This window comes from Lampetra fluviatilis, chromosome 4 (genome assembly GCF_964198595.1).
Source record: "Lampetra fluviatilis chromosome 4, kcLamFluv1.1, whole genome shotgun sequence".
Lineage (NCBI taxonomy): Eukaryota > Metazoa > Chordata > Hyperoartia > Petromyzontiformes > Petromyzontidae > Lampetra > Lampetra fluviatilis.
This window is the reverse complement of record NC_136278.1, coordinates 31,760,427-31,774,630: the sequence shown is the minus strand read 5'-3', so window position 1 is coordinate 31,774,630 and position 14,204 is coordinate 31,760,427. Positions and strand designations below refer to the sequence as shown.

At 57.1% G+C, this 14,204-nt stretch overlaps 1 protein-coding gene and 1 pseudogene across 1 annotated transcript in view; both read left to right on the top strand.

Moving 5' to 3' along the window:
* The first annotated feature begins 7,637 nt into the window (after positions 1–7,637).
* Positions 7,638–14,204, top strand: part of LOC144931769 (visinin-like protein 1) — a 32,251-nt gene continuing 25,684 nt past the window's right edge. Inside the window, exon 1 of the mRNA XM_078856037.1 lies at positions 7,638–8,013. The gene's annotated coding sequence lies outside the window, so the exon portion shown is untranslated. The remainder of the gene's footprint in view (positions 8,014–14,204) is intronic.
* Positions 11,073–11,155, top strand: LOC144931873 (U6 spliceosomal RNA; annotated as a pseudogene).

Here is a 14,204-nt window from a genome sequence, read left to right as displayed (position 1 = left end):
CAATGCGGCTGTGGCCACGTGCGGAGAGGGGGGGGGGGTGGAGGAGGGGCGGGGGTGGGTGGGGGGTGTTCGTAATGTAAGTGGGGAGCGGTGGCACAATGGTTAGCGCACTGCGCTACGAACCCGGCGACCCGCGTTCGATTACCGCTAACGACCGGTAACAGTGGCGAATGTTTGAACCGGTCCTGGGCTTCCCCTAGGTGGACTCGGCCTCAAATCAGTACCTTGGTGCTGTGTATAAACAATGAAAAAATTCCGAGCAAGCGTTGTGCTGTTAAAGCACCGCCGTCGTGTGCCGATCCGGCGGTGATAATAATTGCTCGCAAACAGCAGTCGCCCCAACAGTCTGCTGCGGCTATACGGGAAACCTTTGTCTTCGTTGCTTTGTAAGCAAGTGCATCCTGCAGCGCGGTGGATGCGTGCAGATGTTTGGCTGGGAGCGGGTTAAGACAAAATGGGTGCGGCGAGGGACAGACGAGAGGAGAGAGGAGAGAGAATGTTGTTGCACGCGACTCAAGCAGCCACAGCCAGGGCCATGGCAGAGACGCTCTACTCGATGTGATGTGCCCCGCCATGGACAGGCGATGTGTTTTGTTTTACCGGATGGGCGATTGCGTAGCCAGAGACCAGGCTGAAATGAAATTAAACCCCCGCTGAATGGAATGATCTCTATCTCCTGAATGGAATAATACGTAACGGGGTGGGGAGGGTGTAGACCTGCAAGGTAAATCGGATTGAAGCCCAGCATGTTTTATTGGACAGCAGAGCTGTAAAACAAAAACACGATCGTGATATTAACCCCCCACCCCACTCCCACCCCCCTCCCCAAATAAACCGCGAGTTGCCATGGCCGCTTGTCTCTCCCCACGTTAACCCCGTCACGTCTGCACGGCTATCATGGACACGTAACCCTATTGGCCCACAGCAAACTACACTAAAGCTATACACTAGACACACTTTTATTTGTTTACCAGGTAAGGCTGCGTGAGCTGTGGTGTTGCTCCAGATTCATGATGTGATTCTACACCAGAGGGCAGTCCGTCACGCACACGGGGTCACGTGGCACTCCTGTTATGCTCATCTGACAATCGCCAAACGCTCAACGCTTACCACTAAAAAACAACTACATCAGATAAGGCCCACTGAGCTATGCAGCTCTTTTTCAGAAGCGACCTGGCCACAAATGATAGCTCAACGAAGTGGGCTTATCATCGTGAAGTTGATTCTAAATGTGGAAGGAAAAATCCGAGGACCTGGAGAAAAAATCCACGCGACCACGGGCAGAGAGACACACAAACTCCAAATATAGAGCAGCAGGCGTCATGATTGTAATAGTCCCCACGACCTCCTGTATACGAGGCGAGGTAGTGAACACCTCGCCACAGTGTGGCCCCAGTTATGTGGGGCCACACGGACCAGTTGGTGATTGCTGGCCTTTCGTATGAGGCGGCCTACCGTGGGAATCCACCCAGCCCAGAGGCCACTCCATCAAAACCGGGACCCCAACATTAATCAGCGGACGTCACTCCTCGTTCACACAGATCTGTTCTGCCACATTAAAACAAAAACAAAAAATATTTCTCTACATATTCCATCAACCGCACTACTCTTCTGAGAGTGCACAACATCAGAAGCATCGGTTCAACGCGAGCACACCTCTGGATCGGTTTTTACATTCATTGTCTGATCAGCAGAAGTCAGCCTCCCTTGAACCAAACAATGCTCGTGTTTAATGCTCAGATGGTTGAATTGGCGCGGGCCCTGCCTGTGCGATATGGGTACCAGTCCACCGCGTTTCCCCAGGGGTCACGGGTCCGAAGCTGGCACGGTGAACCTGCAGCCAGCCTCGCGGTCCCAACGGTGCCGGGGTGGATCTGTGAAGGGGAGAGGAGGAGGCGGTGGTGGTGGTGGTGGCGGTGGTGGTGGTGGTGGTGAATCTCGTGGAAACGGCGAGACCCGCGAGTCTGGGCCGCTAATGATCCCAGCGCAGCCTGATGGAACAGGACTCCCTGAGACCCACTCCCTTCTCCTGCTGCGTGGCGGGGGCTGTGTTTGTGCTTCGCAGTACAAACACACCGTGGTGCATTGATCGAACTATCTTCATATGTATATATAGAGAGGATTGCAGAGCTCGGGGAATTGTTTGTAGCGCCGCCTGCGTGGGCGGTGTGGGTCCGCGAGGCGTGGGGAGTTTGTGGAACGCTGCGTGAAGCGGGGGGAGGGGGGCTGCACACCTCAACCAGCGGGGTTTGACTCCCGGATGTGGTGCTCCCGTGGTGGTGGCGGTGGGGAGTGGGGGGTGGGGAGTGGGGGTGAGAGGGGGCGAGGGGGGGTGAGGGGTATGGAATGCCCCCCCCCCAACCCGACCTGACCTTCACCCCGTCCCGTGAGACCCAATTACCGACACGGCTGCTCTCGCGATTTAATTAGCAGCGCCACGGGCGGGGCCGGGCAGGGGGGGGGGGTCCCTTTGCCTATCGCCCCCCCCACCCCGCCCCCCGGCCCCCCTCTCCGGCCGCCCGGGGGCGGCTCATCGTTTCCTGTCTCTGTATGTTGAACTTTCCCTGTCGCATCGTACATAGCCAGCCGTGCCAATCGGAGTTTGTCGTTGGCGAGGAGGAATTTCAGCAGCGATGCCCACACGGCGTGGTAGGGGTCAGGGGTCAGGGTTTAGAGGCAGCGATCAGCATTGAGGAGGAGGATGGCGAGGCAGGGTTAGAGGGTGAAGGTTCGAGTCAAGGGTCGGGTTCAGCCGTGGGTTTGGAGTGAGGGTCATTGTTCGACTTTGGGGTCAATTTCACGGGTTAATGTTTGGGATTGGATCGTGGTCCGAGTGAGGGTCAGGGGTTATGCTTAACACTCAGTGCATTACCTCGTCCCATTTCTCCCCACCACCATCACAACGATCGTCGCCATAACAACCACAACCACCACCACCACCTCCAACCACTGCCCAGGCGTGGTTTGAAGTTGTGGCGCGGCGCTGGGCCGTGGCATTTGATGACCCCAACTCCCCGTGACCCTAAGCATCGCATCGCGCGTTTGAAGCCAACATCTTTCAACGAGCACTGCTCCCCCCATCGCACCTCCCATCACATCCCAACACATGCCCTCCCATCACTCCGCTTACATCACATACCCTCCCATTACATCCCCTCCCATCACATCCCCTCCCATCACATCCCATCACATCCTCTCACATCACTCCGCTCACAATACATCCCCTCCCATCACTCCGCTTACATCACATCCCCTCCAAATCATATCCCCTCCCATCATATCCCCTCCCATCACATCCCCTTCACATCCTCTCCCATCACTTCTCTCCCATCACATCCCCTCCCATCACTCCGCTCACAATACATCCCCTCCCATCACTCGCCTCTCATCACTTCCCTCCAATCACATCCCTCTCACCATCACAATCATAATCCATCAAATCCGTAGCGATCACCACCACACACCCATCAACGCCGTCAACTGGACCGTGCAGTACATCGATTAATTGAGCGCAGAGGCATCGGAAGCGAGATGGGGGTGCGGAAAGATGGGGCCAAACGGGCGCGACACAACCTAGAGAGGAGATGGAGCTGATGGGTGAATGTGTGGTGGGTTGGTGAGTGATTGGCACGGGCTATAGAAGAGATGGAGTGATGTGGTACAGGAGGACGTGGAGCTGAGTGGACTTGCCGATGACTGGTACCAGCGGTGTCAAGGTCGGCCTCAGTGGAGGAGGCTCGTGAAGGACGCTACTGGGCAGTTGGAAGTTGTCGCCCTCCATCAACAACGGAGGGCGGAGGAGCGACGCTCACAACAACGAGCGGAGCGCTGGGCGGTTAAACGCAGCGCGGTGGCACAGGTGATGCATCAGCCAGTCATCCCAGTCAGTCAACCCATGGCATCTGGGTCAGTCCCGTGACCTCCTGCCATCAGCGAGTGCCTTTGACACTTCACGTGACGGCCTGAAAATGCACCTAGCCTGGCACAAGCACCGTGGTGACATCCCCGACAATGGTGTTGGTGAGCGAGGGGAGGGGCGGTGGGGGAGAGCTGAGGAAGAGGGGGGGTCATGGCGGCATCTGATGCTGTCACTTGTCACCGCCAGGCGCTGGCTTCTCGTTAAAGCGCCTCGCGCTCTCTGGGGCATTGCTGCTGCTGCTGTCACCACGAGTCTCCTCCACACAGCGCACGCGCGGAGGTGTCAGATACGAGGAGCGGTGGGCGTAGTGGTTAGCGCACTGCGCTACGATCCCGGCGAGACCCGGAGTTCGAATCGCGCTCACGGCCAATAACAGTGACGGCGAATACATGGTAGGTCGACTTGTGCAGTGTGTGTGAACATCAACGCTGGGGAGACAAAGGCGGCCGGGCGTGGTGTTGGCCACCCACCCGCTCGTGTGCAGTTGCGGACGTCATAGGTGTTCGCGAACAGCACTTTCCCCAACGGTCTGTTAAATGTCTATCCGGGGGATCTTTGTCTTTGTGTGTGAGAGAAGGAGAGGTGGTTATGTGACGTGACGTGGGAGCAGAGAGAGATCAGCAGCGTGTGATGATGATGATGATAATGATCACGTTTGGAGCCGGCTTCGCTCCCGCTGATAACCAAGTAGGCATTAGCCAATTAACGCACGGAGATAACAGACAATTAACACGTGCAGAGCCTCGTAACGAGTGGGCGGAGTCTCCCGCCTTCACAGCTAAGCCACGATGGCGAGGAGATGTTAACTACCTCGCCTGGTACGCAGGCGGTCGTGGGTTCGACCCCGTGACCCTGACGATGCCTGCTGCTGCTATATATTTGGAGTCTGCGTCTTTCTGCTATTGTCATCACGGTGGCTAGGAGATGTTAACTACCTCGCCTGGTATACAGGAGGTCGTGGGTTCGATTGCGACTCTGACGACGCCTTCTGCTGTATACTTGGAGTGTGCGTGTCTCTCTCTCTCTCCCCGTGGTCGCGTGGATTTGTCTCTGAGTATTTCGGTTGTTCCCTTCCACATTTAGAAACGACGTCACGCGTTTAGAGTATTTGGCTGCTATCAATGTCCTGATAAGCTACTTCGTTGAGCTATCGTTTGTGGCCAGGTCGCTTGTGAAAAAGAGTTCAATACTGTAGCTCAGTGGGCCATACCTGGTCAAATAAAGGAAACATAGTTGAGTATAGTTTAGTTCGATGATGATTATGGAACTCGTCCGTTCAGACACTCTGCACCGTCGTGTGGACTGCGAATCCCAATAATCCCATCCCTTCTGGGATCGCGGCGCCGCTGCTGCTGCTGCTACTGTCCCCCATCCTGCTAGAACCTCAAACAGAGTGGGATAACGCGGACGTGCAGAGTGAACGCCTCATCCTAGACCCAAGAATCCATCGCTCTCCTCCTGCTGGTGGAGACATCAACCGCATCAGAACATCAGCGCGAGGCCGATGCTGCAAGACCGACATCGCCATCGGAAAGTGGAACATTAAAGACGCAGCCTCCGGCGTGTGATTGTGGCCCCCCTCCCCACCCCGCCCGCCACAATGTGCTGCTGGAGGGGGGGGGGGTAGCGAGCAGTGGGGACTGGGGGCTCGTGTCGTTAGTTTGGTGGGGCGGTGGCGAGCACGCAACATGTGACTACAGTCCGCGACACATGCGTATCGACTCACTGCTCGAGATGAGAGGTCCGCACAGACGGGGTTACTAATCCCCGCTTTGCCGAGCTGCCCATCAACCCAACTCCTGGATCCCACGGAGGCCCGAGGCCTCCTCGGGCAATATCTGGCTAATTCCACGTTCCCAAGTCGGGACCAGGTCTTGGCCTGGTCGGGGTGGATGTATCGCGGGTGGGGGTGACGTCGTAGTCCACTCGCCCATCGACTCACTCACCGACTCACCCACCCACCCGCTCACTCACCCACGTACCTACTCACCCACCCACACTGACCCACGTACCTACTCACCCACCCACCCGCTCACTCACCCACGCACCAACTCACCCACTCACTCACTCTTTACCCCCAGTGCCCTGGTATGGTAATGAGCGCGGCTTAATTGGGAATTCAGAATCTCACGTTCGCCTGCTGGGGGCGAAAGGGGTATTGGGGGGTCAGGCGGGGGGGGGGGCACCATAGGCTAATCGGGGGTTTGACTGTTTGGGGTGGGTAGGGAGCTGGGGGATAAATGGGGGTCGGACAGTGATGCACACTCACACAACACACACACGTGTGCACGCATCAATAGCGCGCGTGTGTGTGCGCGCGTGTGTGTGTGTGTGCGCGCGCGTGTGTGTGTGTGCGCGCGCGCGTGTGTGTGTGTGCGCGCGTGTGTGTGTGTGCGCGCGTGTGTGTGTGTGCGCGCGTGTGTGTGTGCGTGCGGGGATCGGTAGCGTAGCGGTTAGCGCTACGCTGCGCTACGAACTCGGCGACCCCAATTCAATTCCCGCTCACGGCCAACATCAGTGACTATTATCTGAACCGGTTTCTGCCCCCCCCTAGGTCGACTCAGCCTCAAATAGTTCGGTGTGTAAACATCGCTATTAGGGAGACAAAGGCGTCTGGGCGTGGTGCTAGCCACCCACCCCGGCCGTGCGCCGTGCCGGCCAGCCTAGGTGCTAATCGCTAACAGCACTTGCCCCGAACAGTTTTTTAAAGGCTATATGGGGGATCTTTGTCTTTGAATGATCTGCTAGTCATCTCAGTCAGTCAATCCTATAACACCTGGGGGATCTGTCCCGTGACCTCCTTCCTGCCCTCCACGCTTCGCAGTGACGGCCTCAAAAGGGTGCACCTAGCCTGGCACGAGTTCCGTGGTGACGGTGAACGCTGTTGCTACAGAGAACTGTCGGTGATAGGTGCACAGGTGCAGAGGTGCAGAGGTGATAGGTGCACAGGTGATAGTTGCAGAGGTGATTGGTGCAGAGGTGCACAGGTGCTGTCCCCTCGCACGCACGCACACCTTAGGGGGTGTTCTCCTGGCTCTCCGCTGTTGATCTTAGAGGAGATATAAAAACAACAGCTCAAACTATTCTGTATTTGACCAGGTGTATTGCTCTGAGATGCTATACGGTGAGTTTTCAGAAGCTAGATACCCACAAACAATAGCTTGACGAAGTGGCTCATCATCATCACCACGTGGAAATGTATAACGGCCGAACACTCCAGACGGCCAACGTTGATTCTCAATGTGGAGGGGAAACCCGCAGGGCCCGGACGAAAAATACACGCGACCACGGCCAGAGAGAGACACCGCAAACTACAAATGTACAGCAGGCGACTGGGTGGGGGAGATCGAGCCCACGACCTCCTGTAGAACAGGCGAGGTCGTTAGCCGCTCGCATGCAGGGCGGAAATGACCTCCCTACGACACGACAGGGCAACACCCTCTTTGCCCACGACGCCACGAGACTCGGCGAGGGGTTTCCCGAGTCAACAAGAAACGACTCCCATCACCCGTGATGGGTGCGGGGTCTGTGTGGGGGGCGTTGGGGAGACACGGGGGGGGGGGAGGTCTCGCGCCCCCCGCCCGCTCCTCCTCGTCCCTGGCTCCCTGCCCCCACAACTCATCTCTCGCCTCTCGTCGGAGAGAGAACCTCCTCCCCCCCTCTCCTCCCCCCTCCTCCTCCTCCTCCCAGCTCCCTCCCCGCGGCTCCTCCTCCTCCTCGTCTCGTCCCCGCGTCCGCGCATTCCAACGAACGGAGCCGTCCGGCGCTGCCCTCCTCGACTCGCTCTCTCTGCTGCCCTCAGCGCTCTCTCTGCTGCCCTCAGCTATCTCTCTCTCGCACTCGTCTCTGCCTCTCTGCTCTCTCTGCTGCCCTCAGCTCTCTCTGCTGCCCTCGTCTCTGTCTCTGCTGCTCTCTCTCTCGCCCTCGTCTCTGTCTCTCTGCTGCCCAGGAGCCGGCACCCCCCCGCCCCCCCATCGGGCCATCTCCCCCCAAACCCCCGAGCTCTGTCGGCGCCTCTCGCTCGCCCACCACCCCCTGGACCCCCCCCCCCACACAGCGCGCCGCACTCCGCGCCTCCAGCCCGGGGAGTCGAGGTGAGGTGCACGGGGACGCCTCGACGTTCCACGGGCGATGTTGATGGTGATGTTGATGGTGATGTTGATGGTGATGTTGATGGTGTTGGTGATGTTAATGGTGGTGATGTTGATGGCGATGTTGGTGGTGATGTTAATGGCGGTGATGGTGAATTTGGTGACGATGTTGATGGCGATGTTGATGGTGATGTTAATGGTGGTGATGTTGATGGCGATGTTGGTGACAGTAGTGGTAGCGGGGATGGAGTGGTGGTGGTTCGTGATGTCTATGATGGGAATGGTACGGTGTGTAAACATTGCCACCAGGGAGACAAAGGCGGCCGGGCGTGGTGCTGGCCACCCACCCCCTCGTGTACCGTGTTGGCCTTCATAGGTGCTCGCTAACAGCACTTGCCCTTACAGTCTGTTAATGCTACACGGGGGATCTTTGTCATTTTGGTGGGGGCGGGGGTAGTGGTGATGGTGGTGGTATATAATGGGCGATGGGGCATCTGCTTGGTGGTGGTGATGGTGATAGTAGTGGAGATGGTGGTGATGATGATGATGGTAGCGGTGTATGAGATTGTGATGATAATGGTAGCAAGATAAGGTAGTGGTGATGGCGGTAATGTTAGTGGTGGTGGTGGTATATGTGTGGTGGTGGTGGTGGTGGGGAGCGGTGGCACAGTGGTTAGCGCACTGCGCTACGAGCCCGGCAGAGGCCCAAGTTCAATTCCCGCTCACGACCAATAACAGTGACGAATATTTGACCCGGTCCTTCCCTAGGTCGACTCAGCCTCAAATGAGTACCTGGTGCAGTGTGTAAACGTCGCCACTGGGGAGACAAAGGCGGCCGGGCGTGGTGCTGACTACCCCCCCCCCCCGTGTACCGTGCCGGTGCTGCTCGCTAACAGCACTTGCCCCAACAGTCTGTTAAGGCTACACGGGGCATCTTTGGTGGTAGTGGTTGTGGTAATGTCTTTTGTTTGGCCAGGAGAACCTCACTGAGTGTGTACGCGATCTAACACCCCCCAAAACACCTCTCCTATGGGTGGCATTGGTCGCGACAGCCGCTTCCTGCTGAGTGCTCAGTCGGACTCGGCTCCAGGAGGTGCTGCTGCTACGCTGGGGGGCGACTAGACCGATTCTGCGTCGCGTGCTCAGAGGGACCCGAGACCCCAGAGAAGTCCCCAGAAAAGTCCCCAGAGAAGTCCCCAGCGGCTGCTGAGAGAGGTGGCGGTGATGGTGGTGGTGGTGATGATGGTGGTGTTGGTGGTGATGATGGTGGAGTTGGTGGTGATGATGGTGGTGTTGGTGGTGATGATGGTGGTGTTTGGTGGCGGTGATGGTGGTGGTGGTGCTGCGGTGGTCACCGTGCTGGCAGATCATGACGACGATGGTGGTGGTGGTGGTGTTCGGTAGTGCTTGTTGTAGATGGTGGTGCTGGTGGATGATGATGGTGGATGATGGTGGTAATGGATGATAGTGGTGGTGGATGATGGTGGCGGATGATGGATGGTGATGGTAATGGATGATGGTGGTGGTTGATAATGGTGGTGGATGATGATGGTGGTGGATGATGAGTTTGGTGTATGATGGTGGATGATGATGGATGGTGATGGTAATGGATGATGGTGGTGGTGGTGGATAATGGTGGTGGATGATGATGATGGTGGTGGATGATGATGACGACGACGATGGTGCTGGTCGTGAATGATGATGATGATGATTGTGGTGCAGGACTGTATGTCAGTGCACCTAGCCTGGCACAAGCACCGCGGTGGCGTCACCGCCACTTCGTGACTGCTGTTGTTGCTGTTGCGACGAGTTAAGGACGACGGCGATGATGGTGGTGGTGGTGGTGGTGATAATGGTGGTGGTGATGGTGGTGTTGGTGGTGGTGATGGTGGTGATGATGGTGGTTATGGTGGTGGTGATGATGATGGTGGTGTTGGTGGTGGTGATGGTGGTGATGATGGTGGTTGTGGCGATGGTGGTGATGGTGGTGGTGATGATGGTGGTGTTGGTGGTGGTGGTGATGGTGGTGATGATGGTGGTGATGGTGGTGGTGGTGATGGTGGTGGTGGTGGTGATGATGGTGGTGGTGTTGGTGGTGGTGATGATGGTGGTGGTGGTGATGATGGTGGTGATGGTGGTGGTGGTGATGGTGGTGGTGGTGATGATGGTGGTGGTGTTGGTGGTGATGGTGATGGTGGTGGTGATGATGGTGGTGTTGGTGGTGGTGATGGTGGTGATGATGGTGGTGATGGTGGTGGTGGTGATGGTGGTGGTGATGATGATGGTGGTGGTGATGGTGGTGGTGTTGGTGATGGTGATGGTGGTGATGGTGGTGATGATGGTGGTGATGGTGATGGTGGTGGTGGTGATGGTGGTGTTGGTGATGGTGGTGGTGGTGGTGATGGTGGTGGTGATGGTGGTGGTGGTTATGGTGGTGGTGATGATGGTGGTGATGGTGGTGATGGTGGTGATGATGGTGGTGATGGTGGTGGTGGTGATGGTGGTGGTGGTGATGGTGGTGGTGGTGGTGGTGATGATGGTGATGGTGGTGGTGTTGGTGGTGGTGGTGATGATGACGATGTCTTTGTAGAGTCTGTACGTGACCGCGCATCGAACCCCCAGACCCCCCCGCCCCCCCCCCCCGAGTCGCTCCTCCCTCTGCGTTCTCGACTCGGGTGGCGACAGCAGCAGATTGCGCGGGGGGGGGGGACAGCCGCCTCGACACAGACAGCGAGAGGGGGGGCTAAGAGGTGAGAGGGGGAGAGAGAGGGGGGGGGCGAAGAAGAGAGGGAGGGAGGGAAAGGGGGGGGCGAGGAGGTGAGAGGGGGAGAGGGGGGGTGAAGAGGAGAGGGAGGGAGAGGGGGGGGCGAGGAGGTGAGAAGGGGAGAGGGGGGGGGTGAAGAGGAGAGGGAGGGAGAGGGGGGGCGAGGAGGTGAGAGGGGGAGAGGGGGGGCGAAGAGGTGAGAGGGGGGGAGAGGGGGGAAGAGGTGAGAGGGGGGAGGGGCTAAGAGGTGAGAGGGGGGGGTGAAGAGGTGAGAGAGAGAGGGGGGGGGGTGAGAGTATTTGCTCCGGCAGTACTAAAATTGGAACGATACAGAGAAGATCAGCATGGCCCCTGCGCAAGGATGACTCGCACATTCGAGAGCGGGAGAGATGGAGCGGAGGGCGAGAGAGTCAACGGGGGGAGGGGGGGCACATAAAGCAAAGCATTGAATAAAAAACACGAAATGATGAACGAAGCAAAGTGCCGACGACACCGAGCATCTTCTTGTGTCCTCTGATCGTAAATAAAAAGAGAGTCAACGGGAGATGAGAAGGGGGCGTTGAGGTGGTTGGTTGCCACGTAGGAGCGCAGTATGCGGTGTGTCAGAGAGACAAAGGCGGCCGGGAGCGGTACTGGCCACCCCCCCCCCCCCCGTGTGTGCCTGCTCGCTTCCAGCACTTGCCTCCCAACAACATACATCTGTTGAGGCTATACGGGAGAGCTTTGTCTTGTGTATTGGGGAGCGGTGGCGCAATGGTTAGTGCACTGCGCTGCGCGCCCGGCTAACACAAAAGTTCGACTCCCGCTCACAGCTCACGGTGGCGGTCCTCCCCTAGGTCGATCCGGCCTCAAATGAGTTTGCTGGTGCGGTGTGCAAGACGTCAGCACTGGGGAGACAAAGGCGGCCGAGCGTGGTACTGACCACGCCACCACCCTACGCCCGGGGGTGTTATGCAAAAGACGAGTGGCATTTATGGACCAGTTTCCTTTTCCGCTTGCGCAGTGTGACAGACGCTCTGTAAAGACGATGAATCAACTACGAAGGCGAAGATCCCCCACAGAGCCTTCGCCACCTCAACGCCGATGTTTGTTGCACCCCGATACAGGTTCTCGTTGAGGCTGAGTCGACCTAGGGAAGGCCCAGAACCGGTTCGGATATTCGTCACCGATTGTTGGGCCGTGAGCGGGAATCGAACTCGGCTCGCTGGGCTCGTTGAGCAGTGCGCTAACCACTCCCCATTACTACATTCGGTGCGTGTTACGGTCTTTACATATTAATGTATTAGCACGCATCTATAACATAAAGACAAATATTCCCCGTGTAGCCTAAACGTATTTTTGTGGCAAGTGCTGTTCGCGAGCACCCATGAAGGCCGGCACGGTGCACGCCGGGTGCGTGGGTGGCCAACACCACGCCCGGCCGCTTTTGTCTCCCCAGTGCGGATGCTTTGCACACCGCATCGGGTATTCATTTAAGGCTGAGTCAACCTAGGGGAGGTTCAGGATCGGCTCAGATATTGGTCGTGCGTCGAACTCGGGAATGGAACTCGATTCTCTGTCGGCTTCGTAGCGCAGTGCTGCGCTAACCACTGCGCCACCGCTCCCCACACGCAGCTACAAAGACAAAAGATTCACGGATATAGAATAAAGACAAAGATCCCCCGTATAGCCTTGGCAGTATTCTTTAGGTCTTTCGGTAAAGTCACGGAGATAGGTTCAAAAAAATTACAAAAAACGACGACGTTTCGATAGCAACGCAAGCGATCGAAACGTCGTAGTTTTTTAATTAATGTTTTTGAACCTATCTACGTGACTTTACCGAAAGACCCAAATACTATTAATTCCTGCAGTCACGAAAGCGTTGAGTCAAGCCTGAGCACGACGCTCGACCGCCTTTGTATCCCCTCTGCTCATATTCGCACCAATTATTTACGACGACCTATCTGGGCATCCCCTAGGTCGACTCCGCCATAAACGAGCATCAATCAGCAATGCGGAGACGAAGGCGGTGGGGCGTGCTGCTGGCCACATCAGCGCTTCGATATTTAAATTCCAGCACCACGCCCGGCCGCCTTTGTCTCCCCTAGTACCGATGGTCTTTTTTTCCCACACACCGCACCAGCGTATTCAATTAAGGCTGAGCCGATCTAGGGGAGGAGGTCCACCCGGGATCGGTTTCAGATGATCGTCACCGATGTTTGCCGTGAGCGGGAACCGAACCCGCGTCTCTGCCCGGGGTTGATCGCGCAGAGCAGCGCTAACCGCTGCGCCACCGCTCCCCAGACACACGGATTCGCAGCTGTCCTTATAAAGGAACTGACCAAACATCCCCCCGATACACGCGGCGGTTCGGAGTCAAAGATGTCCCCGCACAGCCCGAGCGGCATGTCGGGGCAAGTGCTGTTAGCGAGCAGCACCTGTGAAGGCGGCTCGGAACACGAGGGGTGGGGTGGCCAGCACCACGCCCGACCGCCTTTGTCTCCCGAGCGGCGATGTTTACACATCGCACCAGGTACTCATTTGAGGCTGAGTCGACCTAGGGGAGGCCCAGGACCGGTTCAGATAATCGTCTCTGGTATTGACCGTGAGCCGGAATCGAGCCCGGGTCGCCAGGTTCGTAGCGTGCTAACCACTACACTACCGCTCCCCACCACACACACTCGTACACACACGTACACTCGTACACTCACTCATACACACACGTACACTCACTCATACACACAGGCATATATGTGTACACGAAGACAAAGATCCTCCATATTTATCCTTTTGACGGTGCCATGACCACGACACTACCGCTCCATGGAGACACACACACAAGACAAAGATGATGCAGATCCCTCGTACGACACACACAGGGATCTTGGGGCAAGTGGAAGTGCTGTTAGTATGAAGGCAAACGTGTACACAAAGACAAACGCAACAACAACAGACGCCATTCGCCACTAAGTGGCGGTGACGTCACCACGGTGCCTGTGCCAGGCTAGGTGCACATTGTGACCACGTGAAGTGTGGAAGGCTCGCTGCTGATAGGAGGTCACGGGACAGACCCAGGTGCCACGGGTTGACCGACTGAGATGACTGGCAGATGCACCACCTGTGCCCCCTACTGTGCCAACTCGCTGCGTTTTATCCACCCAGCACTCCGCTCGTTGTTGTGAGCGTCGCTCCTCCGCCCTCCGTTGTTGTTGGAGAGAGACTGCCCCCAACTGCCCAGTAGCGTCCTTCACGAGCATCCTCCATAGGAGCCGATCTTAACACCGCTGGTACCAGTCATCGGCAAGTCCACTCAACTCCACATCCTCTTTTACCACATCACTCCATTTCTTATCTAGCCCCTGCTGTGCCCGTTAAGCCCTCTCTATCCAGCCAAACAGAAGCTTCTTGGGCATGCGGTTGCTGGGCATGCGACCCACATGACCCAGCCAAT